This window comes from Puntigrus tetrazona, chromosome 7, assembly GCF_018831695.1.
Source record: "Puntigrus tetrazona isolate hp1 chromosome 7, ASM1883169v1, whole genome shotgun sequence".
Taxonomy (NCBI): Eukaryota; Metazoa; Chordata; class Actinopteri; order Cypriniformes; family Cyprinidae; genus Puntigrus; species Puntigrus tetrazona.
Genome location: NC_056705.1, coordinates 37,849,123 through 37,873,504, shown reverse-complemented (window position 1 = coordinate 37,873,504; position 24,382 = coordinate 37,849,123). Strand labels below are relative to the sequence as shown.

Sequence of the window (24,382 nt, the reverse complement as noted above, 5' to 3'; positions counted from 1 at the left end):
TTTAATATTGCTATTGTTTGTATAATGCATCGATGGCCGTATTTGATAAAGCTTCGGTGCAGTGGCTTTTCACAGAGGCTAGGTGCGTTTTCTTGAAACTCCCAACGCGAGTTCCACGCTGCCTGCATGTTCTCCAACATGTTCTGTATAATATGACATGAGATGGAAAAAAGAGCCCCCACAATGTTTATTACATTCTATATATTTATTAACACAAAATATTTTACCGCAATGTTAGCAAATTACAATTCATATCCACCTGAATTATCTGAATTATTTATACTGTAGCACGTTTGTGACAAGTTCAGTCTGTAATCCTAAAATAATACACACAGCAATCAATTATAATCGTGCAGAACACAAGTAATTATTTTTGGATATAGAAATATCGCTAAACACAACAGTAAACGATAGCACGGGATTTGGCACCATGCAGTAACAATCCGGGAAAAAAACCCCACACCGTCTTGAGAAAAGAAAAGAAAGAAAAGAATGGCATTTGACAAAAAAAAACACTCAACAACTAAAAAAGTTACATATGATCATTTTCCAATAAACGTTATGCAATCGATAAAAACAGGTTAGCCGTATTTGGCGAGATTAGGGCCCCTTAGAGTTGTCAATAGCGAAAGCAGTCATTGAGAGGGAGAGAGGAATTGTCATTTCTTTAGAGAGAATCAACAATAGAATTATCATGAGAAAGGACACTGGCCTGGGCTCAAAGGTCGGAACTGGGATACACGCTTTTGATTCGGGAAGAGGGCGTTTTAAATGACCACCAAGAGCAGGAGAATTGTTTTGGGGCAAAGTGAAAAAAAAAAAAAAAAAAGCAAACCTGTGGAGAAACCCACCGATCTATACTACAGTTGTTACTATTGATCAAATGTCACCTCTTTGAACGCACGCGCTTGAAAGTTACACTACTTATCGAGAATTATTAAAAAAACGCACAGCGTGTAACGCGTATCGTGTCGTTTAATCGCCGCTGACTGTTTAAGGAGCATTTTTACACGCTATTCAAACGTCTACCTAAATAAGCACGACTCGTGTTCAAACGCTCCTCTTTAAATTCTCTTTAAATTGTAATAACGCGCGCGTGTCGGGCCGTTTGTTGCCGTAGCGTTTGACGAAGTGGGTAAAGTGCGGGAAAGACAATGTTCATTAAAGAACTTGTGATTTTTACATTGCACTCTCTCCCTCTCTTCACCTACTGAGCGTGTGAGAGTGAGAAGAGAGAGAGAGAGAGAGAGAGGGAGAGAGAGAGAGGGGGAGAGAGGGGAACAGAAACAGAAGATTTCATATGTTAAAATTGTTCATAAAATCTATACAGTGCTTTTGGAAAGGTTCACCTTTCTGTCGAGCCTACTCTTAAAGATAGCATCTAAAGGAGCGTCTCTTATCGCGTATTGCTGATCGCCTCAAAGTGAATAAAACACGTAACCTGCGTGGCGTTCGGCTCTGACAACAATTATATGAATTTGTCCAGAAAAGCTAAAAAGAGGGAAGTGGTTGTTTTTGCGCTGTCTAGTTTTTGCACAGTTTTTTCTTCTTCTTATCGGTTGCAACGTCTTGATTCTTCCTCGTGCACTCATCTCGAGATCCAGCATGATGGGACAGAGCGTAAATACAGGCGGTATATTGAGGTGTTACTACGACAGATAAAAGTCCAAATTCATTTATTACACCTAAAAATGATCATACTTGACGATATTGCAAACGCCGCGTTACGCGCGTGGCCAAAGTGTCGTGTTCAGAAACAGTTTATATTTTACTTCATAAAACGACGATGCTAAAAATACATATATCAATATCACGTAACGTGCGTGCTGAAATGATAACATTTAACACCGAAGTTCAGAAGCTCATCTTTACAACCAGATAAAAAAAAAACACAGCCTAATAATAAAGGTGTTTATGATTTGCCAATGCACACGGTGTTTATTAGCCCACTTTTCGTCAGCACTGTTTCAAAGTTTGTTGTTTACCAGAAGTAAAACGCTAAAAACACATTAAAGCGCATTTTGCTCATTTAACGTTTGCACTTATACGGAGAGCGTCGCGTTATGTTATCGTCCGCATAAAGCCGTCTTTGTTTCACTTTTGCCCGTTCTAAAAGAAAAAAAAAAATCTAAACAGCGTTAATCCCGTCATAAGATTTTTTGTTTTATTAAACGCGAGGCAACTGGAAGCGCGACGGACTCGTTGGGGTTTGCGAGCGCCTTAAGCCGGCGGTTTCGAGGTTATAAGTGCGTTATTTCATTTCTTAAACATACTCGTTTTGATTCCTAAATCTAAAAACTAGCGTTTGGCGAGCAAATAACACAGGCGCGAAAACACCGTGCGGCAGGGGCTGCGCGCTCGCCTCTCCACTATTAACTTTCAGCGTCTTCCTTCTCATCCAACTCTTACTTTGTGCTGTACTTAATTCCATATTTTCAATTCCCGATCACTACTTTCCTCTTTCTCGTTCTCCATCTATCCATCCATCCCTCCCTCCCTCCTCTATCTCCCTCCTCCCTCTCTCTCTCCTCGGCTCTCTGCTGAATCTTATTGATCCAGAAGGTGGCTAATTAGCCCTTCCCGTCGTGCCTGTGTAATGAAGCACATGCGCACTGAATTAATCACAGCCATTTTTTGCAGGAAACTAATTAGCAGGAATAAAGATCCAAAGAGTTTTTTTCTTTTCAATCATCAGATCTCACTTTCACCTCTTCCTCTCTCCCTCTAACACAAGACTCATCGCCTGCTTTGCATCCAAATTATTTTTATATTGCCTTTACAACTAATACTCCGGTTTTTTACTCTCCGCAACAACAATGATCTTTCTTTTACCATCATCCTAAACGCAAACTGACCAAAAGGGACTGCCTTGATGGGATCTTTAGCCAAAGCGTCTCAATACTGGATTAAAAAGCAAGGATCTCAAAGCGGCAGCCAAACATTGTAAGTTGTAACTTTGCTTTCTCTTTCTTTCTGTCTCTCTCGTAGCGTTACGATTCTCTTTAGTTTCAATAACAGACTAAAGCGATGGCTTTCGGGATTTCGCCGTATCAGCCCCGGCTTTGCCTATTCTCCTAGCAGGATAAAGAACAGGCGATCGCAAGTTATTTTCATGCAAGTTGCTTTTATTTGATGCCGTTTATTAGTATCGTTACCTGTGTTTACATCTGGCTTCGTCCTCGCTCTTCTCGCGACTGGAAGAAAAGAAAAGGGCAAGACAGCGATTCCTTTTTCCAAACAGTTGGATTTAAAACACACTTCTGCACGTTCGTGTATTCACACGGGTCGCAAAAGGACCGAATGGTGTCGAGAAAGAGGTTTTTGTGAGGGTGTCGATGCGCGAGGCTGCTGGGAGAGGAGCGGGAGCTCTGCGCGATCGCAGCCGGGAGAGGAGCGTCTTAGTCCAGCCTCCGAGTCCGTCCGCGTCCGCTGAGCGGGAAGCGTCGCCCGCGTTTCCATTTTTTACACCGATACGCTCGTTCGTCCTCTACTTTCATTTCCTCCCGCATTTAGCGAGCAAAAATCCTCAACATCGCGCCCATCGTTACTTTTTAGCGTCCCTTCTAGCGTGGATTTCTCCGCCCTTTGCTGTGCATTTCAGCTCCTCTACTTTTTTCGCTCCTGTCACTTTCGCCGTCTTTTCTCGTATTATTTTTTTCGTTCCAGACGACGTTAAAGTTGTTCTTTGCTGCTTCCCAGCCGGAGTCACATGCAAATCGATAGGCATGTGTGTGTGAAGTGTGTGCGAGTGTTTAGGGGAGTGTGTTTGGTATGGAGACGGGTCTCAGGAGCGGTTCAGCCGGAGCTCACAGAGCCCTGAGAGCCGCGCTACACACACAGCGAACGCGGCGATTGACCTAAAACTAAAAAACCCACGCTTACGGCGCGAATTTGTGGATCTAAAAAACAAAACAACGGAATAAAATGTAATTTCGACAATGAAGACGATGAGAATAAAATCAAGAATTCGAATTACGTTTTAGAACTTGCGTACGTTCTCCTGAGGGAGAAAAATAGAACGAAAAAGAGTTTTCAAAATATAAACAACGCTAACAACTTCGCCTCGCTTAGTTTGAGCTAGCTTAAACTACTGAGGCGAAATTGCCCCCACAAACAGACGAGGGGCTCGAATTTAATAAAACCAAAACTTAATGAAGACCACAGGTGTAGCATGAATTAAAAAAATAAAATAAAATAATGGAAACGGGGACTTAAAAAGCAGCGAGCTATTGAGAGATAGATAGTCCTTCCAAGGTATACGGACAAGAACAAACGGAAATGTGGATCCATAACAATGACACAATGTAGCCCACAGTGAGATAGAAAAAGGAGAAAACAGAAGAGATGCAATGGAAGGACAGACAGACCCAGAGCTGACTGACTGTTTGCGAGCTGCTCATGGATGTGCAGGGTTGGGGAAGAAAGAGAGGGGGAGGTTGAGAGACTTGGGGTCAGACGGCAAGAAACAAGGGAGCAGGGGTCACCGAGTGAGTGGAAGAAAGATAAAAAAGAAAGAGAAGGGAAAAACCCAACATTACAGAGCCGGCGAAGAGTGGGAAAAGAGTGGGGTGGGTTGTGTTGTGGGGTCACACAAACAATACGTAGAGATAGCGGGGTTAGCAGGACTGTGAAAATGTACCTCAAGTTTGATCAACAAAAGAGCAGTCGGAATGAGAGCGTGTAGGAAAAAAGTCCTCGGTTTGAAGTAATGGATTATCATTATTTTTTGTTGGAGAAGGGAGAGAGAGAGAGAGAGACAGAGAACACTCATGAAGGAAGGCATGCATGCAAAGAGAGTTGAGAGGATAGACGGGGTCAAATAGCCACGGGCCATATCGAAGGAATCGGGGAAGAGGTCAGAAAAACACAAATCCCAAGACCTTTTTATCCTTCCCGACGTGTCGTAACAAGAGGAACCAGAAGCTAACGTAGGGGCGACACACACTTGTTTAGGTTAAGACTCTGCAGTGTCTGGAAAGCGTAGGTTTTTTTCTGTTTCGTTTTTTTTTTTTTTTTTATAAAGAGGAATTATTGCAACAGAATTGCAGAAATCTGTGTGTGTGTGTGTGTGTGTGTTGAGAGAGAGGGGGGGGGGATAGGCAGGAAAAGCCATTGTGTGTTTTCGTTATTATATTTCAATCTTTTTCCTTTTCTCAACCGTTTAAAAGAGGGCATAGTGGGCAACCGAGCTTCTCTGTTTTTAGGAGAGAGAATGAGGGAGGGAGGGAGGAGAAGGACAGATAAGTCAGGGGTTTAATGTCTCTCGGCTCCCTAGTAGAGGGGTGGCAATAATTACAAGCGTCACACAAAAAGGATATATAGTATAATTCAGATGCTGTGCATGGGCTCTCTCTCTCTCTCTCTCTCTCTCTCTCTCTCTCTCTCTCTCCTTATCCTTTCCCTTCCTTTCTCTCTCTCTCTCTTTCTCTCTCTGTGCTCTGGCTTTCACCATCACAAAACAAAGACAGCAGGCAAGGTCTTTGCCATCTCACTCACTCTTCAAAAACTCATGGATAGGCTATTCAGGGCTAATCCTTTCGCGGACAATGATTTTGATGGCAGTTGACTAATTTCTAGGAAGTCATATTGTTTCACTATTTGTTGTCTGTCTTGCCTTTTGTGTTTCGTCCCGGTCACGAAACACTTTAACACGTAGCGTTTAGTAAGTCTCGTCCATGTTCAAGCAGTGTAAAAACTATGTTGCGTCGTGCGTATGTACTTAAGTCAGGGAAAACACTGTCTTATTACAGGCTCTGAACAGATTTGTGCGCTTGCTGGGCTGCTGTAAGGATATTCGCTGTGTTACAGAAAATGTCTGACTGAGTTGTGCATATGTTTGCGTTGTGGTTTGGCTGGAGGTTTGCATTGTCTCAATTCTTTAAGGCTTTTCGAAGCCTACAGAAAGATACAGACAGGCGCAGTAGTCTGTTTATTTGTGCCTGATTTGAAATAAAAGAATAAACTGCTCATCGTTTCTGACGTTTACAAGGACTCGGAGTAGCGTGTAATGATTGTTTTTCACCTTAGTTTATACGTGCGTGTGTTAGATTTTTTTCTGTTTTCTTTTAGTTAACATATATGGTTATCGTGTTTGATTTATATAATGGTTTTGATTTAGAAATGATGATCTTTCTAATTATAATTTGTTAATAACAAATTTGTACCTAAATTAATTTGGAATAAGCACCGTTTGCTTTTATTACTGTTGATTTATTAACACGTGTAACTATACTACTGCAATTATTATTTTTATTTCTGTTGTTCCTGCTATTTTTCAGAATGTTGTTTAATTGTAGTTTTGCGGGATTTTTATGCTGTTCATTTGATACTGTCGCTAGTGAAATTGCTGGTTCAGCAGTAGATTTGCTATATTTGCTTTCTTTCTCTTTCTATTTTTTTTTTCCTCCCGCGTCTTGATTTCTAGTCACTTCCTCTTACAACAACAATCGTACATACTGCCAAGTGTACTCATCCTGGTCATCTAGGGTGCATGAATGGAGATGCTCGATGACGAGACGGCGTGCCGTGTGGCGTATGAGCGTGTATGGATATCGTTGTGGAGATATAGGGCAGGGGGAGACTGTGCTTTCCTCTTTACCCCTCCCTATTCTCTCTCTCTTTCTCTCTCTCTCTCTCTTGCTGGCACCCTTAGGGAAAGCCTCAGTGATGTCCTCAGTGGAAGAGGGCCCTCTTTGGGTCAGCATCAATGACAGGCCGCCTATGAGTATACTGCATGATAATAACTGTAATGTTAAATGTTTATACCTTTTATGCACATTTATTTTTGTAATAACTATTGAACTATTTAATATGCATTAAATGTTATATTTCTTATACCGGCTTATATCACCTTATTTTTCACAATACAAATATCACAGCCGTAGTCAGCATCAAATACACTGATATTTTTAAAAGATCATATATATATATATATATATATATATATATATATATATATATATATATAAAATGTTCCGTTGTAATAACAAAAAACAGAGAGATGGTCCAATGTTAAGGTAAAAGCGGTGTGTGTGTATATGTGTGTGTGTGTGTGTGTGGAGAGGAGCCGATCTCTGTCACGAGTTTTCCATTAATCCAGTCGTGCCGAGAAGGCGCGCAGAGAAAGCCCAGCCACCTCCATTTGCTGTAGGGCTTGGATTGTGTGTGTGTAAATTAGGTTAGCAGGAGCACTGGGTCTGATTACACATGATGGTTTTGAATATGCAAGCCTGTGCAGTCAGGACCAGTTCTTCCAGTCGTCCCATAATGAGGGGGAGGACAATGGCGTACGTGTCAGTGCTATCATTAAACCACGGACTGGGGGTAGGCTGAGCGTGGGTGGGGAGGATGGTCTGTGTGTGTGTGCGTGTCTGTGTGTGTGTGTGTGTGAAGGGGGTTCAGGGATAGTTAGGTACGCTATACCTGTGTAAACTCAGCTTTTACCACAAGCTCAGCTCAAACCACGGTTTCACCTTTCAGACGGTTGCACTGACTGTCTGCATGTTTCCTCTCTCTCCCCCTCCTCTCCTTTTGCTGTTTTCTTTTATTTGTTCCCAGTGAAGTTGGCAGAAATGTCTGTGGCTTGCTGTTTCACAATATGTTGTCATGTTAACTGTCTCCAAATCATTGCGGTGGAGATTTATGATAGAGAAAATATGTGTGCGTGCACGTGATTGTGCGTAATGCATATCTCATCTTCCCATTTTTTGAATAATTATTTTTTTCATGCTGTTTTTAGAATAATTTCCGTTGCGCATATACACGCACGTGTTATAATTCAACCACCACGCTCAAACTGCTAAATAAAGTGTTTTTATTTTTGCTTCGAAAGGAAAAAATGTGTGATAGAAAACAGAAGGGGAGAAGCAGAAGCCTTCACCTGATCTTGTGGATCCTGTGCTGTTTATAGACAGGGCCAGCCCTGAAAAGATCTATATATGTTTGTGTGTGTGTGTGTGTGTGGAACGGTGACAGGAATTCCTCTTTTATTACGAGAAGCTGCTTTTGCACATTTTCCGTCGGTCAGGGAATATTTTGAAAGACAGACGTAGCCCTCAGCGTTTGTCATTCACAGCTAATGTCATGAGGACGCACAATGCCTGCGTTTCACAAACTCATGTGAAGCAAAATAGCTAATTTATGAAAAAAAAAAAAGCAACAAAAAAAACATTTTTTGTGTATGCACAGTCAAACTGTCAAATAGTAACTGAAGAAATGGAATTGATATTTGCATAAATATATAATATGATCCCAAAGCAGATGTTATCTCAGGGTGTTTTTGCTGTGGTACGCCCCCATGCGTGTCGTGTGTGTTTTGGTGAGGGTAAATTCTAGTCTAGTAGCTTGCCTGCACAGGCGGCGGTGTTATGGAGGCCGTGGGTAATAACAGTGCAGCCGGCCGCTGGAGCCGAGGCTAGTTTCAAAAGACAGCTCCACGTTCTCCGAAGCAAAGATGGACCTGCTCTCCCCCCCTCCTTTTCGTTGCACCCCGGAGCCCAGCGTCCGGCCCTCTGCGCTGTCGCTTATCATCACAAAGAGGCAGAATGCATAAAACATGGAGGACACACAGACACTGGCAGCCCAGGTCGCCTTTCTCTCCATGCAGAAACAAAGCGTGAGGTCCTGTGGCCTGTGACTTTGACCCGATCCTCGGCTTCTCTCGCTCTCTTTCACTCTCGTTCACTTTCTCAAGTGTGCACACTTATTTGTGTCCAATTGCATGCACGCGAAGGCCTTACAAGTGTCATTTTCAAATGAAAAGTCCTCTTTATACACTTAATAAAGAATGAGGGTTTTTTTATTGCATAACATAACATATTTAGAGATAAAAAATGTTCTATCAGTAAAGTCAAAAAATTCTATATTGATCAAAGGACTATTATATATTATTAAATGACTATAATGATCAATTCTTATAAGAATAAAACATTTAAATAATAAAAACAGAAACTGTAAATAATATTTCACAATTCTCAATGGTTATATATAGCAATGTAACACATAATGTTGTAAAATTGTAATATTACAAATCTCTGATTCAACGGCTATTTTTATGATATGATAATAGTATGATTTGTCTGTAGTGCTTGTGTGAGAAGCAGACTCGTGCGGTGGTGGAGGCCCTGAGAGCGTCTGCAGATGTCATTTTTCCAGCACATTTTACGCTTAGCACGGCATGTGATACAGCCAGCGTTAGCCTCTGCTAGATTAGCACCATGACATGAAAACAGACCTGGATTGAGTGTGTGTGTGTGTGTGTATCGGTCGAGGAGTGTCGCTGTATTATGCTCACTCCCTGTCTCTCTCTCTTGATTTCGTGGCTGTGTTTTATCGCAGAATGCAGTCATTTGTTGCAATACTGCTGCATTTATATTCATTTATTCAGCTTTTTTATACGTTGCAATTTTTGCATTATAATGCAGGAATGTTTATAGCAAATTTTGAGACTTGTATAAGACTGATGTATTATTCTATAAAAAAACGAGCCAATATTTTAAAACGTAAAACAGTGTTTAAGTTTTGCCTAATTATATATCCGTATTGCTCAGCACTGATGCCATATAAATAGATTTTCATGAAACGTGCAGCACATTTTTTTTTTTTTTCCACAGTGACAAATTGGCGAGTTCGCTTAGATCATTTGCAACTGAGCACCATGCTGCATGCGCTGTCAGTAAAGCGGGCCGTTTCTGTGCATGTGAGTGAGTGATCGACAGCACGCGTGCGTGTGTGTGTAGTGTGTGAGGGCTGCAGGAATGCTGAGTGGGAACGGGTGAAGCCCGACAGGCCGATGGCACTTCCTCTCTGTGTACGGCACAGCTTATCCTCCTCAGGATTAAAGACAGCAGAAAAGAAAAGAGCGATGGCAGGAGCCCCCCTCTCTCTATCTCTCTCTCTCTTGCTCGCCCTTCTCTCTCCCTTTTTCCGTGTTTGGAGAAGGGGAAAAAAACCTCAAACAAAAAGCGTGATTCATTTGCAAATGTGCAGCAGCCCATACGGGTCCCCCATGGTGCACTGGGAGAGGAGGAGCGGAGAGAGCGAGGATGAGAGGAAATAAAGGTATAGTAGAGTCGTTCGATTCTGTCTTTGTGGCGTTGAGGCCTAGTGGTACTTGTCAGGCTGGTCGGACTCTTGAATCCATTAGTTTGGTCTGAAACGGAGCGGCTATTACGAACCGTGCCATGTATCGTTGTGCTGTTTCCGCACGTGTGAGAGGAGTGCTTGTGGTTTCCATGTTGTGTGAGTGTGTGTGTTTAGCGCTGAAGGGGTTAAGAGGCAAAGAGATACCCCTTTGTCTCTGCGGCCCTCTTTGTCATTGTTGTGCAGGAATTGAGCTCGGTGCACCTCACTTGACCACAGCAAAGCAATAAAATGGCCCCTAAGTGCTATGGGCTCCGTGTCCCTCTAACAGCACCTCTCCTTTGGGCTTTCACTTCTCTTTCGCTCTCTCACACACACACACACACACGTGTGTGAGGAGAATTTAATACAATGCACCTGTTTCCATTGGCAGGTTTTTATATTTATGATTTATATTTTGTTTGTTTTGTTTTGTTCACATTTTTTTACATGACAGAAAAGAGAACTGTTATTTATTATATATTTTATTCTCAAAAATCAAAATTTTTTACTTTTCCAAACTATATTTATTCATGAGGTGTTAACCTAATATAATAATTTATTATATTCATTGATATGCGTGTGTGTGTGTGTGTGTATATATATATATATATATATATATATATATATATATATATATATATATATATATATATATATATATATATATATGTGTGTGTGTTATTGTATTTGTAATTATTGTGTGTGCATAGTATATTTATATTTTCTGTATTATAATTAACTACAACTTATGCATTAATGACATTTATGATGTTATAGTACCTATTTCAGCAGCAGGTCCTATATTGTCTGTGCTAGTCGTTTCACATGTTTATATAAAAACATAATTAGAAGTGATAATGTGGCTGTCTGACTGCATTATACACAACCACAGTATCACCTTTGTGTGTGTGTGTGTGTGTGTGTGAGAGGATCAAGGCCTGTGTCTGTGTAGACAGATCACATCCGTCTCTGATGGCAGCCATTTTGGTGCCATTTCAAATATGTCTGAGGAAATAAATTTAGGATTCAGTTCTGCTTTATTTTACATAATGCATCTTTTATGCAACCATAGTCCCAGGCTGACAATTTAATATTTAAAAAACGATTCTAAGCAGCGCAGTTATATGTAAATGTATATTTGTACATTTATTAAATCAGTTATTTTCCTCAATATCACTGAGTAAAAACACTTTTAATTTAGTGCTTTAACATTATTTTTGCAGTTTATTTACAAGCTGTAAATAAGCCGTACCAGCTTTTTTTTAATAAAAGAACAATATGACAGCAGTGCGCAAATATCAGTGTCTGTGTCTCGGCGCTCAGAATAAGTAGTGTTGTTTTCAATAGTAATGATGATTGTTTACTTCGCAGAATTCTTTTCCTCCCAGACATTATAATTAAATGTTGGGCGGAAAAAAAGCTGTCTCTTCTTGTCGCCTTCCTATCACATAGGTATTTAATGAGACTTGAGAGGTGTGGTGTGATTGGTTTATTGGCACGAGGAGTCCTGTGAGAGGTCAGCTCATTGGCTGAGGTGTTTAATTGGTACTGTCGGACACCCCTCCACCCCCTCTTGGGTGTAACTTGTTTTTGCCAGGTGCACTGCGCTCTCTATTAAGTGTTACATAGGACCACAATTAAATCAGGCCCGAGTGAAGTTGTACTATTGCTGTCTGTCCGTCTGGATACCCACACGTGCACACAAACAATCTTTTTTATTCATTTTGTGCGTTTCAAAAAATCGAATATATTAGTCGTTTCCATTGAATCAACTATGGCCTCTTGTAACATATTCAAACCTGTCCTTTTTCTAATTTGGGGGTCTGGATGAGTGGGCTCGGGGTGCGATCGTGCCGCTGGGGATCGCTGAAGGCCAGACAGCCACAATAGATCGGTGACCCCCGCACCGTGACGTCACACGCGCTGTCTGCCATTCTGTCGTATGTCAACCAGAGACCGACCTTTTGTGACACAAAACCAGTGTCACGTCCTATATTTAAATTTCAGCGACAACATTGACTGTTTGCTTTCTTAATGCACATTGTGTTATTATTGGAACGGTTCGTATGTGCGTGCGATAAAAATGCACACAAACGTTTGCTAGAACTATTGTATTACTAAAATAACAGATGCAAAATGTCATAACTTATTATGATAATGCTATTTGTTGAATACATAATAATAATTAAATAGGTGTTGCTTAGTCATGTCTTAAACGCCTGTTTTTTTTACCCCGCACCTAATTTTTTTTGTAGTCTCATTTTTTTGCTTTTTGCTTTATCTACAGCTCTCTAAACTAACCGGACAGCAAATAAGCGAGAGAGCGGGAGAGAGAACGAGAGAGGAGTGTAGGGGGGTCAGGCAGAGGTGAAAGACAGGCTTGGCGCTCACATGAAACATTTATGGATCAGTTACTTTGTCAAGTGCCAGTCTTTTGTTCCTTTTTTCCTGTCCCCTTTTTTTTTTGATGTGCTTTGTGACAAGTTTGTAACTGTACACATAAGCCAGATAACATTCCCCCCCTCTGTGTTTCTCTTAATGTAGTTTAACCTGACGGCTGTGTTTAAAGGTAGACTGGATGATACTAGTCGTGGATCGTGATGACTTGTGGTTGCTGAGAATACACATCGAAAGCTAATTTGCTCAGTGCCACGTAAATATTAATATCTGAAGCGGGTAATGACAGACGTGCTGTCAGGGAATATGACACTCGTGTGACAGGGCGTCAGAATTTGTCAGAAGTCCAAATCACATACAGTATATGGAACTGAGTCATGTTGCATGTAAAAATATCCGCTTAGCCTGCTAAGTTTAAGATTGGCTTCCTCGCATAAAAAAAGGAGAAATGTTAATGAGATCTATTTAACTTGATACAGCCAGTTTTGCTTAAGTTTCCTGGTCCTCAGAAATTTCTTTAAAAAAAAGTTTACAACTTTTTTTTTCTCTAAAAGATGTCACACGCTACACCAAGATACCCGTGTCTGCAATTAAAGCTAAAATTTCACCAATAGCTCAAACATTTCCCATCGAATTCATCCCAGAACAATTTCTTACTGTGTCAACAGTTGTCTATAATTCTGTCTTTCCTAAGGAATTTAGGAGAAGTTGCTACTTAAATAAGAAATAACTGCAAACTCCACCAGAGAAGCTCTGAAAGAGTAATATAATTCATCAGAGTCCGGCGAGGGTTCGTTTTAGGCAGAGCTGCTGTTAGGGCCAGCTGTGTGTGTTTTTCTTAGTGTTCTGTAGCTTATCTCCGTTCTGGTGTGGGTAACTCCTGTTGGTGACTTTCATTGTGTTTACAGTGAATGGGATGGAGGGGTGGAAGGAGCACAGACACTCGTTTCATCACTTCCTTCCTCCTCTCCATTTTTATGAATCGATCTGTCATAACAACTGCCAGAGACATGGAGGAAACCAAAAGAGAGAGAGAGAGGGGGGACTCATGGAAAGGAAAGAATTGTTGCATGTTGTACAGAAAGAGAACAATAGAAGCCATCCCAAGGCTAGATGAGGTGATCGCATAGCAGTATCAGGGAAGAGGTTATGTGTTATTTTTATTTCCCAACTCCATCTGTGGGGGCTGAGCGCTCGCAGTATCAGAGGTCTGAGTGGGCCGAAACAAAACGTATAAAAACTTTCTGAGAGCGCAGTGTGTGCGCCTGCCTGTTTTGTCAGGGCTCGTTTCGTCGGGTCGAAACGCTCTCGTGACATAAGCGAAGAAACAGGAAGCCTGGCTGCCATCTTTCACAATCTCCTTCGAAACAGGAACTGAGAGCAGGCCAAGCCATGGCCCCTTGCTGCTAGCAGATGGGTGCCAACCTGTTGAAGGCAACGGGCACGGGGGAGGAGAGCCGCAGAGGGGGCTTGTGTCTGCGGTGGGCCCCCTGGGATCCCTTTCCCTCTCCTGGAGGGTCTGGAGGTGTGGTCACCGTCTGTTATGGGCATGGCTTGTGATGGTGTGTTTAGCACTTGCCAGCAAAAGCATTTATATGCAAATGCTAAACAAGCTAATTATGGCAGATCCCATTGAGTGCGTGCCAGCTCAGAGAGAGGAAGGGAGGTCCTACAAGCTGGGGTGGACTTGCCCTACTTGTTTACTCATTGTCTTTCTTTATTAGCCCCTCATTGACACTCCTCCTCAACGTTGAGGGGGGTCTGTTTGCAAGGGCATCTCCTTTATACAGGGAACTGACTCTACGGCTTGATGTAGATGAAAATCGCAAGGAGTTCTTCAGTTCTTGTTTTCTATAAAGGTGCTGCATCGGTTTATTGTGGTCCGGTTTACAACATGCTAGCTGGTTTGTTGCTGGGAACACAGCTGATCAACCATCTAGAGTAGGGTTGTGTATCGATGATAGTCAGAGATATCACCTGTGGATGGTGCCTTTGACGACAGCAAGATGATTATTATTATTATTTTCTGTTTTTATCAAGATGTCTAATTAGTGTTAGGGCTTATTTGTTCCATTATATTCCTTTTTTTGTGTTTTTACTGCATGGCGCATTAGAACCAACCACGCTGTTGACTTTATGAATGCAGTGGCCAATCAGAAACATTCAGATGAGTCATCACTGAAAAACAGTTTTGTTATCATGAAAAGCAACAAAGAGATTTTTTTTAAATCATAAAGATAACTTAACCGGAGTGCATATACTCACTCTAGACTGAATTCAGTTGTGTTCTTTGGTAATGTGAGTGTTCTTTGCTCATTTTGAATAACTGAGGAAATGTAAGCATTGCAATTCGTAACTTCCAATGTTTCTGTTAAATTGTTAGCATGTTAAATATAACTTTGTGTACATTGAAAACATTAGGCTGCATTTAGGTTTACGCTGCAGTTGGTTCACTTTACAGCAATGAAACTAAGTAAATACTTCAATAAATTAGCACAAATATGTTCTGTACTGGCAATCTCGCAGGCTGGCAATAGGTTGATATGACAGTTTAGTAATAGCAAGTGTTAGTAATCGCATTTGCTTAAAGTTGAACTCTAAACTTTATGCAAATGCTCAACTTTGTCACCGAAGATCTCGCATGCCAGCTCAAATGGCATTTTCTCATTGAAGATGAAACCTTTATTTCGGTAGTCCATTTTAGACATCAACTACATGACAGACAGCAGTCATTAGAGTATTAGTAGATTGTCTAATTAGTGCCTTGTAACACTTTATTTTTTAAGGGAGAAACTAGCCTACACCTGAGAGGTAGTAGACATGTAGTTGCAAATTAATGAAAATTAGTTGACATGTAGTTACAAAGTTACATATAGTTGCTAAAACATCTAAAGTTGACTATCAAAATGAAGTGTAACCCAGAATTCCAGTTGTTTTATTGGACTGCCTGTGTGAAAACCCCTTAAAACCAGCTACCATCTGAAAATGGGTTTTCCAAAAAGGGGGGATGAAACCTCTTAACACATGCCCTCCTACAAAGGATGCTATAACTAATTACAAGTGGTGCTCAAAATGCATTTAGGTCAGCTGTTTTAATAGTATGCAAATTTATGAGTGGAAGAGAGGGAAATATTAACTTTCAGAGTCAGTGGCTCGCTCTGACTGCGGACAGAGGCGGCATATACTCAACTTTAAAGCATCCCCGCAGTCCTGCCAGAAAACAGGGCTTCACTTACTACCTTCCAGTCCAGACATGAGCTTTAGAGGCTGTGCGACAACACAATATATCAGCATAAAGAGCAGAGTTCACAAACCTGGCAGCACATTTTATTTGACTAATTATTTTTAGGGGCTTGGTAATCTGAATTTATCATGGCGCACAGATCGCGCTGCTCCAAATGTTTACACACAACAGCAGATCTCGTATCAGCCACGCTTCAAAACAGACAGATTCTTGTTGATTGAAAAGTGTCCCTCTCTCGCAGAAATGACAACAGTGCTGGAAGCAATTAGCTCTGATGGAATTATGGCAGAAATGGGCAACTCTCCAAGAGAGAGGCGAGAGGGCAGGCCATACCTCCATTTTGAGCAGAAATGTTTTTGAGGTGGAGGAAATGAATTTCGACAGTGTTTGAGACTAGCCAGATCTCAGAGTTTGGATTTTGGGTTTGACCTCGGTGAAGATAAATCAACTGGATAAGCTTTGCTCTGGTCTGGTTTCCAGCTCTTTCACAGAGCGGCTCATCCTTCAGTGCTTGTTTCTCCTGAAGCTAAAACTAATTAGTTGTGGTGCCTCTTTAGTTATCCTCTTGATAAGCAGTTATTGTGGGCCGGGGAGAGGCACTCTCTAACTGTTCCAGAACTTGGTGAGCTGCCTATCTAGACGACATTAGAAGGGATCAGTCATAGGCTCTCTGCCAATGTGACAGCTGATCCAGACAGGTAGGCAGCAGCATGCCGTCTTTTAAGATACTCGTTTCGTCAAAAGTCAAAATTACGTCATACTTACATTTCATTCAGGACTGTTAAGAACTGTGCAAAAAAACGACTTTTTCTTTTCCCAAAATTTGCGTGTGCTATTGCATACATTCTTTTTGTTAGCATGTCAATATGCTAACACTAAACTCTATTGGAAGCAATAATGTTTTACATCTCTCATATGCTCACATTCTGTCACAGAAGGCAGCTGTCTAAGTAAGCCTTAGACAGCTAGGGAGTTTGCTAGGTTTTGGAACAGGGCCCACGACTGTGTACTGCAGCCATGCATGCTAATAATTAGCATAGAAGACAGACAACGTGTACGAGAAAGATTCTTACTGTCTTGTCATTCTTTATTTACACTCCCTATTGAGTTTCACCACTGTGTTGCCTTTTCACTGTGCCAAGCTCGACATCCGCACACACACTTAAACGCATAACTAGACGCATGACTGTTTGTGTGCACAGTGTCTGGTGAGGGGCATGTTTGGCCGGGATACAGTGGTTTGATCAAAGGTTGTGTATGTTTGTGTAAGCCATGGTTCTTCACTGAACACAGCTGGTCAGCACTGTTTCTCTCGCAGAGGAAAGCTGAAGTTCTTCTAGACCTCTGCCCTAGACAAGGGTCTCTCTCTCCCCTCACTGTGCCAAACAACTGTCACACACATACGGTGGCCCAAAAAGGATTTAAACACTCAATTCTCACTTAAAACGTAATGTGTGTATTTTATTACATTTGATAACAATATCTACTTTCAATGTTTTACAGACATTTTTACAGTTATGTTTAATCAACGGTACATTAGTGGATGGACAGAAGTGTAGTTCATTAGTTTTTTCACAATTAGTTTTTTCTTAATTTTAAAGAACATTTTTTTTCTTAAAGTCAAATGGATTTCAAATATTTTAATAATTATTTAATTAATTATAAATTATTTAACACTACGACACTAGACCTACATCACATATTTTTTTGTTATTGTTTAAATGCGTTTTCTTTATATCTTCTACTCTTTTTTTTAATATTTACTTATACTCTTCAAGATTCCTTTCTCTCCTAATTTATTTAAACGTATTTCTCTCCTTTGGAAAATGTGCGTATGCTATCATTATTCAAAGTGAATGTTTTCAACCCACTGTAAAAAAAATTAAATAAAAACACTTCACCACAGTACCTGTTTTTTGTTATTATTTAAATGCATTTTCTTTATATTCCTGTCATATTTTATTTTTCTTCTCCTACATACCTTTCTCTCCAAATTTTAATTTTCTTTTTATATTTCTATTTTCTATTTAATTTGGTATTTTCTCAAGGTGCTTTTCTTTTCATTGTCCTCTTTCTCTCTCTCTCTCCCTCTCTCTCTCTCTCTCTTTCTCCATAGGCTTTTCTCCCCATGTCGTCCTGCTTTTTCTTTCTGTGTTGTGTGTTCAGACTGTCAGAATTGAGAAAGGCATTCAGGGCCCTTAATCCCAATTCTCCCTATCAGGAATGCAAATGTGTGTGTGATTGTGTGACCCTCCAGGGCCTGGTAACATCTGCAGGGCTCAACAATAAGGGTGGCCCGCTGGTCTGCAGCCGGTGTGAGAGCGAGTTCGGGTCAGTTGATGGAACTGTCACTTGCCCTGTCAGGTCATGACATCACTACGTTTTAATGCTTGAAACATAAGCATATGGTTTCCGTGATTTTTATTTTTTTTTTGCTATGGATTATGCTTGTTAAACCAAGGTGACGTTATCCAGCTGGCAAACAATTTTTGTTGAAATTTTGAGTAGAGATTCTGTTATTGGTGAAAGTATTGCCTTACATTTTGTAAACTAACCAGTTAATATTATAATTTTTTTGTAAGGCCAAAAATCTGAACTACTAGCTTGATCAGGCCAGAAAAACAAATCTTGTTGTTGATCCCTGATCTGCATGAGAAGCCCCCCTCATACTCGCACTCTCCGTGAATTCATTGTTTCTCTTCACGGCACCATTAACCCTGTGCTGCATGGCCAGGCTCCCAGCCCGGCCCCTTTCAGAGGCCATGTCTCCACACCATGTCTGTCCATCTGGACACTAGACATAACACACTGTTGACTTTCCCTCAGCAGTGTGTGTATGTGGCTTCGGGGTGGGGGAGGCCTGGGTGAGGCCTTCTGTCAGGCCTGTGGTTGATACTCATCTGGCTGGTAGCGACTGAAGTAGTCTTTTACCCGCTTTAGGCGGAGCCTGTCCACGTATAGGAGCAAATCTGTGCTGTCGCCCAATAAAATGTAGTTATTGGATTTGCAACCGCTCTTCTCTGACAGGTATCAGAGGAGAGAGAAATGATTGTTTGGATTGTCTCTGTTTTCGAAATGATAAATTAATGGTAAAGCGCAGCTGACAGAGCGAATCTGCGTCAAAGCCAAGTGGCGCTGATTGAATTACAGTTTCAGAGACCTAAACTCTGGCCACATTCCTGCATTGACTCGCAAGCCGCAGCATTGGCTTGTACGAACACATGCACACAAAGGCTTCATCTATCTGTAGGGTGAAATCAGGTGAAGTGGGCCACAGTTTCACATTGTCATGACTGTTATAGTGTGGCCCGGTTCACCTGAATTTACTGTTTGTCTGTGATTCCCAGTAAGAAATGTAATGTGTGTGTCTGTGTGTGTTCATTTATTTCTATAATATTATGTTGTATTTATAAAAAAAAAAGTGTTGGTATAATATTCTATAAAATAGGACATATGACCTAGGACCACAAAATCTGAAATCTTTTAATAATAAATAAAAAAATGAAGAAATAATGAAGAAATAACCTTTCCATTGATGTATGGCTTGTTAGGATCAAACAATATTTGGCAGACATACAACTGTTTGAAAATCTGAGGGTGCAAAAAAAAATCTAAATATTGAGAAAATCACCTTTAAAGTTGGCCAAAAGAAAATCCTACCAATGCATGTTACTAAATAAAAAAAGATTAGATTGAAATGATTATATTATATTCATATAATTACAATAATTATATGTATATAGCTTTTACTACTACTAATGTATTGTGATTCTTAATCCAAGCTGAATCTAGATAATATTTTTATAATTTAGTCATTTAAAATTTGTAATTTTTATACTTCATCTGTATCTCTGTTAGTCTATTTTATTGTTTCTCTTGACCTTACAAACTTGCAGTGATTGCTAGTTTCCCGATTTGTAAAGTAGCACACTTTGTGGTGTGCGAGCGAGCACATGGTCACACACGGCCACACACCCCTCGCATTCAGCGAATGGTGGACAGCGGGGGAGTGGGTGTGCGTGTAGGTCCGTGTATGGATCCCCCTGCAGTCACACACTGTCTTCCTCACAGCATTTATGTTGGAACAGCGGTGCCGGCCATTGTTATCAAAGGCGCGATTAATCATTACATTTGTGCAAAGCAGGGGCGCTGTTGCCATGGGGACCCAAATGATCTGCACTGCTTTGCATATCAACAGAAAAGTTTACAATCGTGGCAGAGCAAGGGCGAGGCCTCAACTGAAACCTGCCAACCTGCCTCGGTCTTGCTCTCTCTCTTTCCCTCTTTCATTCGTTCTTAGTGGATGTACAAATAGCTCTTCAACAAAGCCTTCCACAAGCTAATCAAGATGGCTCCTAATGAGCACACAGAAAAAAAAGTGCGTTAACAACTCGGGAAATCTCATTCACATTGATTCCACTCTGTTTAATATCAAATGCGTCCTCTAATAAACTTCGCAACACCAGAACTGAAGCTTTTCACCTTTTGTCCCCTCTCGACATCCACCGATCAGGCCTTGTTATGACATCATGCGATGCTTAACCGCTTGAGTAATCTGCAGGACAGAAGAGGAAGTGAAAGCGAGGGAGACTTGGCAGCGATTGAGGAGAAGTTTGAGGGTTATTCAGCGTCGGAGGGTGTTTGCTGTCTGCTGAGAGCTCCGGAATGTTCTTTGTAATGCGCTAAGACCTCAAACCCTGACCTGGCTGAGCTAAAGAGCTTCCAGTCACCCCTGAAACACTCAGAAGGACTTGACAGCGTGGCTATAACACGCTGTTCGTGCTGAGTGCTTCGCTTTCAGTCAAAACACAACGCGACCGCATCTCCATATTTTTTCATTATCTGCGTCGGACACATATTCATCCTGTTTGTTTAGTCATTTCAAGCAAACTCTGCTAGCTGGTTTTGCTGGAATGGGCCCTTGGCAGCCAAATGGGATTTGTATATGTAAATATCATTTGGACATTCAGCGAGGAACAAAGTTGGCTAATTATAGCAGCTCTGAGAAACATGAGGGTTAGCGTGGAAAACGGGCCCCAGTTCGGCCCTCTTTTTTTTGAAACTACCGACTACTGACTGACTGTAGCAAAACAAATCTGGACATCATCGAGGACTGTGGGATTGTTGCGTACGCCGTCTTCATCAGGCGTTTTGTGAGCGAGCGTTACACAATTTTTAGAGCATAAATCGTTCATTGTTTACTTAAACACACTCTCGCGACTCGATATTCTGGAAACCAGATTTTGTCCATTCTTCACATTGCATGCCATTCATGTGACAGCTCTGATTACATGTTGCCAGTTTATTAACAGTTGGTTAACAGGATTTCATGGAAGTAGGTGTCAACATGTCTGTTTTGTGTTTGTTCATCTTTAAAGTATGTGCAGCAGGTTTGGGGGCGATAAAACGCACACACACACACACACACAATCACAGATACTTTAGTCTGTGAGGTTTTTTTTCATGCCCGTAGTACAAGAGGAAGTTTTTCTTCTGTAATTACATGCAGTCCTGACACATGTTTATGCTAGGCTCCGCCAGAGCGAGGCTCACTTCGTGACAAAATAGCACTTAAAATTCCTCCCCAAATCATTTATCAGTGCCTTATTCTTCTCACTCCCTCCATTTCCGGTCACTCGCTGTCAGAAACGTTTGGTGAAAGAAGGTATGGCGTGCGTGTTGTGCGTATAGTGAAACGTACACATCAGCCAGGTTGAGGATGAATGTCGTATGTGGCATCTGTTTAATACAACCCGCCATGTGTTTCCTTTCATTTATTTATTTCACTCTTGAAATAGATGAAGGAAGGAGGAAAAGTAGAGAGTGGAAAAAGATTCTTTTATTTCTTAAACTGCAAATTTACATACTAAACTATTTATTCATTACTGTATGTTCAGTATTGCGCAGTACGTATAGTTTACCGAGTATGCAAATGTATTAAAATCATACAATAACCAGAGGAGCTACTTTGAAACTAATTGTTAGGCTACTACTGTGTACTCAGGATTCTGTATCCCATAATGCAATGTGGTCAGTAAATGATCCCAATAGGAAGTAATATCAATTTTACTGTAAAAGCGGTCTACAAAATGTGGACATTTTTGCATCCCAATTGATAGTAGGTAGAGTTGATAAAACTTTACAATAAGGTTTTAGTTAATGCATATAATTTTAATGCAGTTAATGTTAATTTATAAATACGTCAAATTCCTCCCATAATGTGCGAACTTGCCTTTTTAAAAATGCTTTTGTATATTAGTTCATGATAACTAATGCATTACCAGGAATTGGTAATATATATGTTTTCACTTTTACCATAACATTGTTTGTTTTATCAAATTAGAACTACTGCTCTGGCAAATCTTTGCATATAGTTTTACAGTGCTTTTAAAAAGTAGCATGCATTAAGAGATATACTAATATTCAATTCAGAATATAACCATTGTTGTTCTAGTGTCTAACTTCCCAGAGCTTGAGGGAGTATTTTTAATACATGTCTGTGTTGAATGGGGGTGTGGGCTGTGCTGCGGTCACTATCTGCTGTTTTATGTGGAGGAGAAGTCTTTGTGGATGTGTAGCGAGCTGGCAGAGCACAGCACGGTGATATTGAGGTCAGCTGTCCAGAATGATCTCATGTTAAGGAATCGGCAAGTCAGCAGGGTCAGAGCAGAAATGCTATGACGACACTTTCTCCATGCCGATAAGGACTTGCCCTCTTTCCGCTCTTCTCCTGGGAAACGGAGTGAGAGAGTCCCACCGGCACCCTACCCACCAGACTGGAGAAACGGCACAGATCACACATTGTTCGCACACACTCATTCACCTCTTTTATGAAAGAAGCTACCTTCGCTGTGTTTTTTTTTTTTTCTTCACCTTTTCCGAGCACAATCTCTCTCTATTCCAGTTTCTCCCACCACACACAGCCTGTGAAGTTCTAAACAAATATCAAAAATAGCTTAAAATAGCCATTGGGACGTTTCCTGGATGTCACGGTGGTGCTAACTGGTGCCTGAACAATCCCTGCCTCTGTTTCCCATGTTGCTCTGACTCTCAGCCCGGCGGACGAACTGAGCTCAGGAATTCAGCATATGGGCAACGAGAGCGGATTCCTCCTAAAGAGTTCCGTTTTGGAAAGCACAGGATTGTAAACAGATAATGTCTCTCATGCAGAAAGGAACCGGAAGTGGGAGGGTTCGGGCCAAGTTGGTGCTGGAGTATGTGAGTGTTTTTTTTTCTCAGCACATGTGACTAGCATTGTGTAATCTTGAGGTCTTAATTTGGCCATTTGAATGCTCGAATTGGTATAACAAACATGATAAAACGCTTTAAGGATCTTTGAGTATGTTACCAAACGCGCGCACACACCCTAACTACAGCCGTTGCTGCTAAAAAGATAGAGCCCGAGCTCTTTGTGATTTTGAGGGTGTGTAGATGTAAGATGATCAGCTCTGTTGGGGGCAACTTTGCGCTGCCTGCAGCTTAAACTTTCCCATCGTTTCGCTTTTCAATGAAGAAATTCCCTCGGCACAGACACATTTTGCCACACACACACACTTACTGACACACAAACATATGTCTATAATTTATGGCTGCGAGGTCCTTGATCAATTGATAGCAGCGAATCCTTTGGTAAATAGAGTTTCAGACATATTGCCAATAGACTTGGGCTATTGATCGGAGTGTAAATTAAAAACTTAATCAGGTCTCTGAGATAAGATTTATCTCCGCCCCTAGCAAATTACAAGGCGGGCTCTGAGTCAGACGAGGCGGCTAGCAGTGCCCTAAGAGAGCGTGCCAGTCCCGGGTATCAGAAAGCACTCCCTTCTGCCTGGCTCACTCAGAAAATCTTTGCACGCTCCCTTTCCCGGCCCATTGAGTGCGCTTAGGGTATTTGACATAGTGGATTACATTGTCAAAGTCTTGAGAAATCAGGATTGGCTCTAAAAAGATTGCTTGTATTCCTTTAATGGATTGACTTGTTTTGTAATCCTCTTCTCCGCATTTTCACACTCCCGCCTCGCCTTGTGATGAAATATGTAAATCGTTAAACTTTCGTCTCATTCCCTCAATAGCCGCAATCCCCCCATTGGTCATTTTCACAATAGCATTTCCACGTCCATTTATGCAGCCTATCATTGTATACATATTCAGCACGAGCCATATTTTATATGTATTAAGACAATCCCTTTGAATTGCGCATTGATTAGATTATGGATTTTTACAGTAATTGTGAAGCGGAGATTTTCTCTGTCCAAACCTGTCTCCATTATTAATATTGGGAAGTGAGAAAGCATCGGAATAGAAAAGTTTCCTGTAATGCCGCTCGTATCTCGGCGTAGGGTTGATGCGCCGATAGAATAACCACCGATTTTGTACGATAATTGGCGTTTACCGTTTTTTTTCAAACTTCAGTGGCATTGTGCTCTTCGGATATCTTCCTTTCTCTGTAATTAAAACCAACATTTAGTCTGTGATTAGAGGATGTACTAGACTCCTCTGTGGGATTATACTGCTCTCATTATCTCTCTATCCATTCTGCTGCTCATATTCAGAGAAGACAGAAAGACAGGAGGAGGAAGAGGAAGAAGCCTAATTGCTAGATCACCAGACTTAGACTAT

General features: G+C 41.1%; 1 protein-coding gene across 1 annotated transcript in view; it reads left to right on the top strand.

Annotated features, from left to right (window-relative positions):
• The first annotated feature begins 209 nt into the window (after positions 1–209).
• zfhx3b (zinc finger homeobox 3b) overlaps positions 210–24,382 on the top strand; it is a 145,506-nt gene continuing 121,333 nt past the window's right edge. The window contains 1 exon segment of the mRNA XM_043243809.1: positions 210–2,943. The gene's annotated coding sequence lies outside the window, so the exon portion shown is untranslated.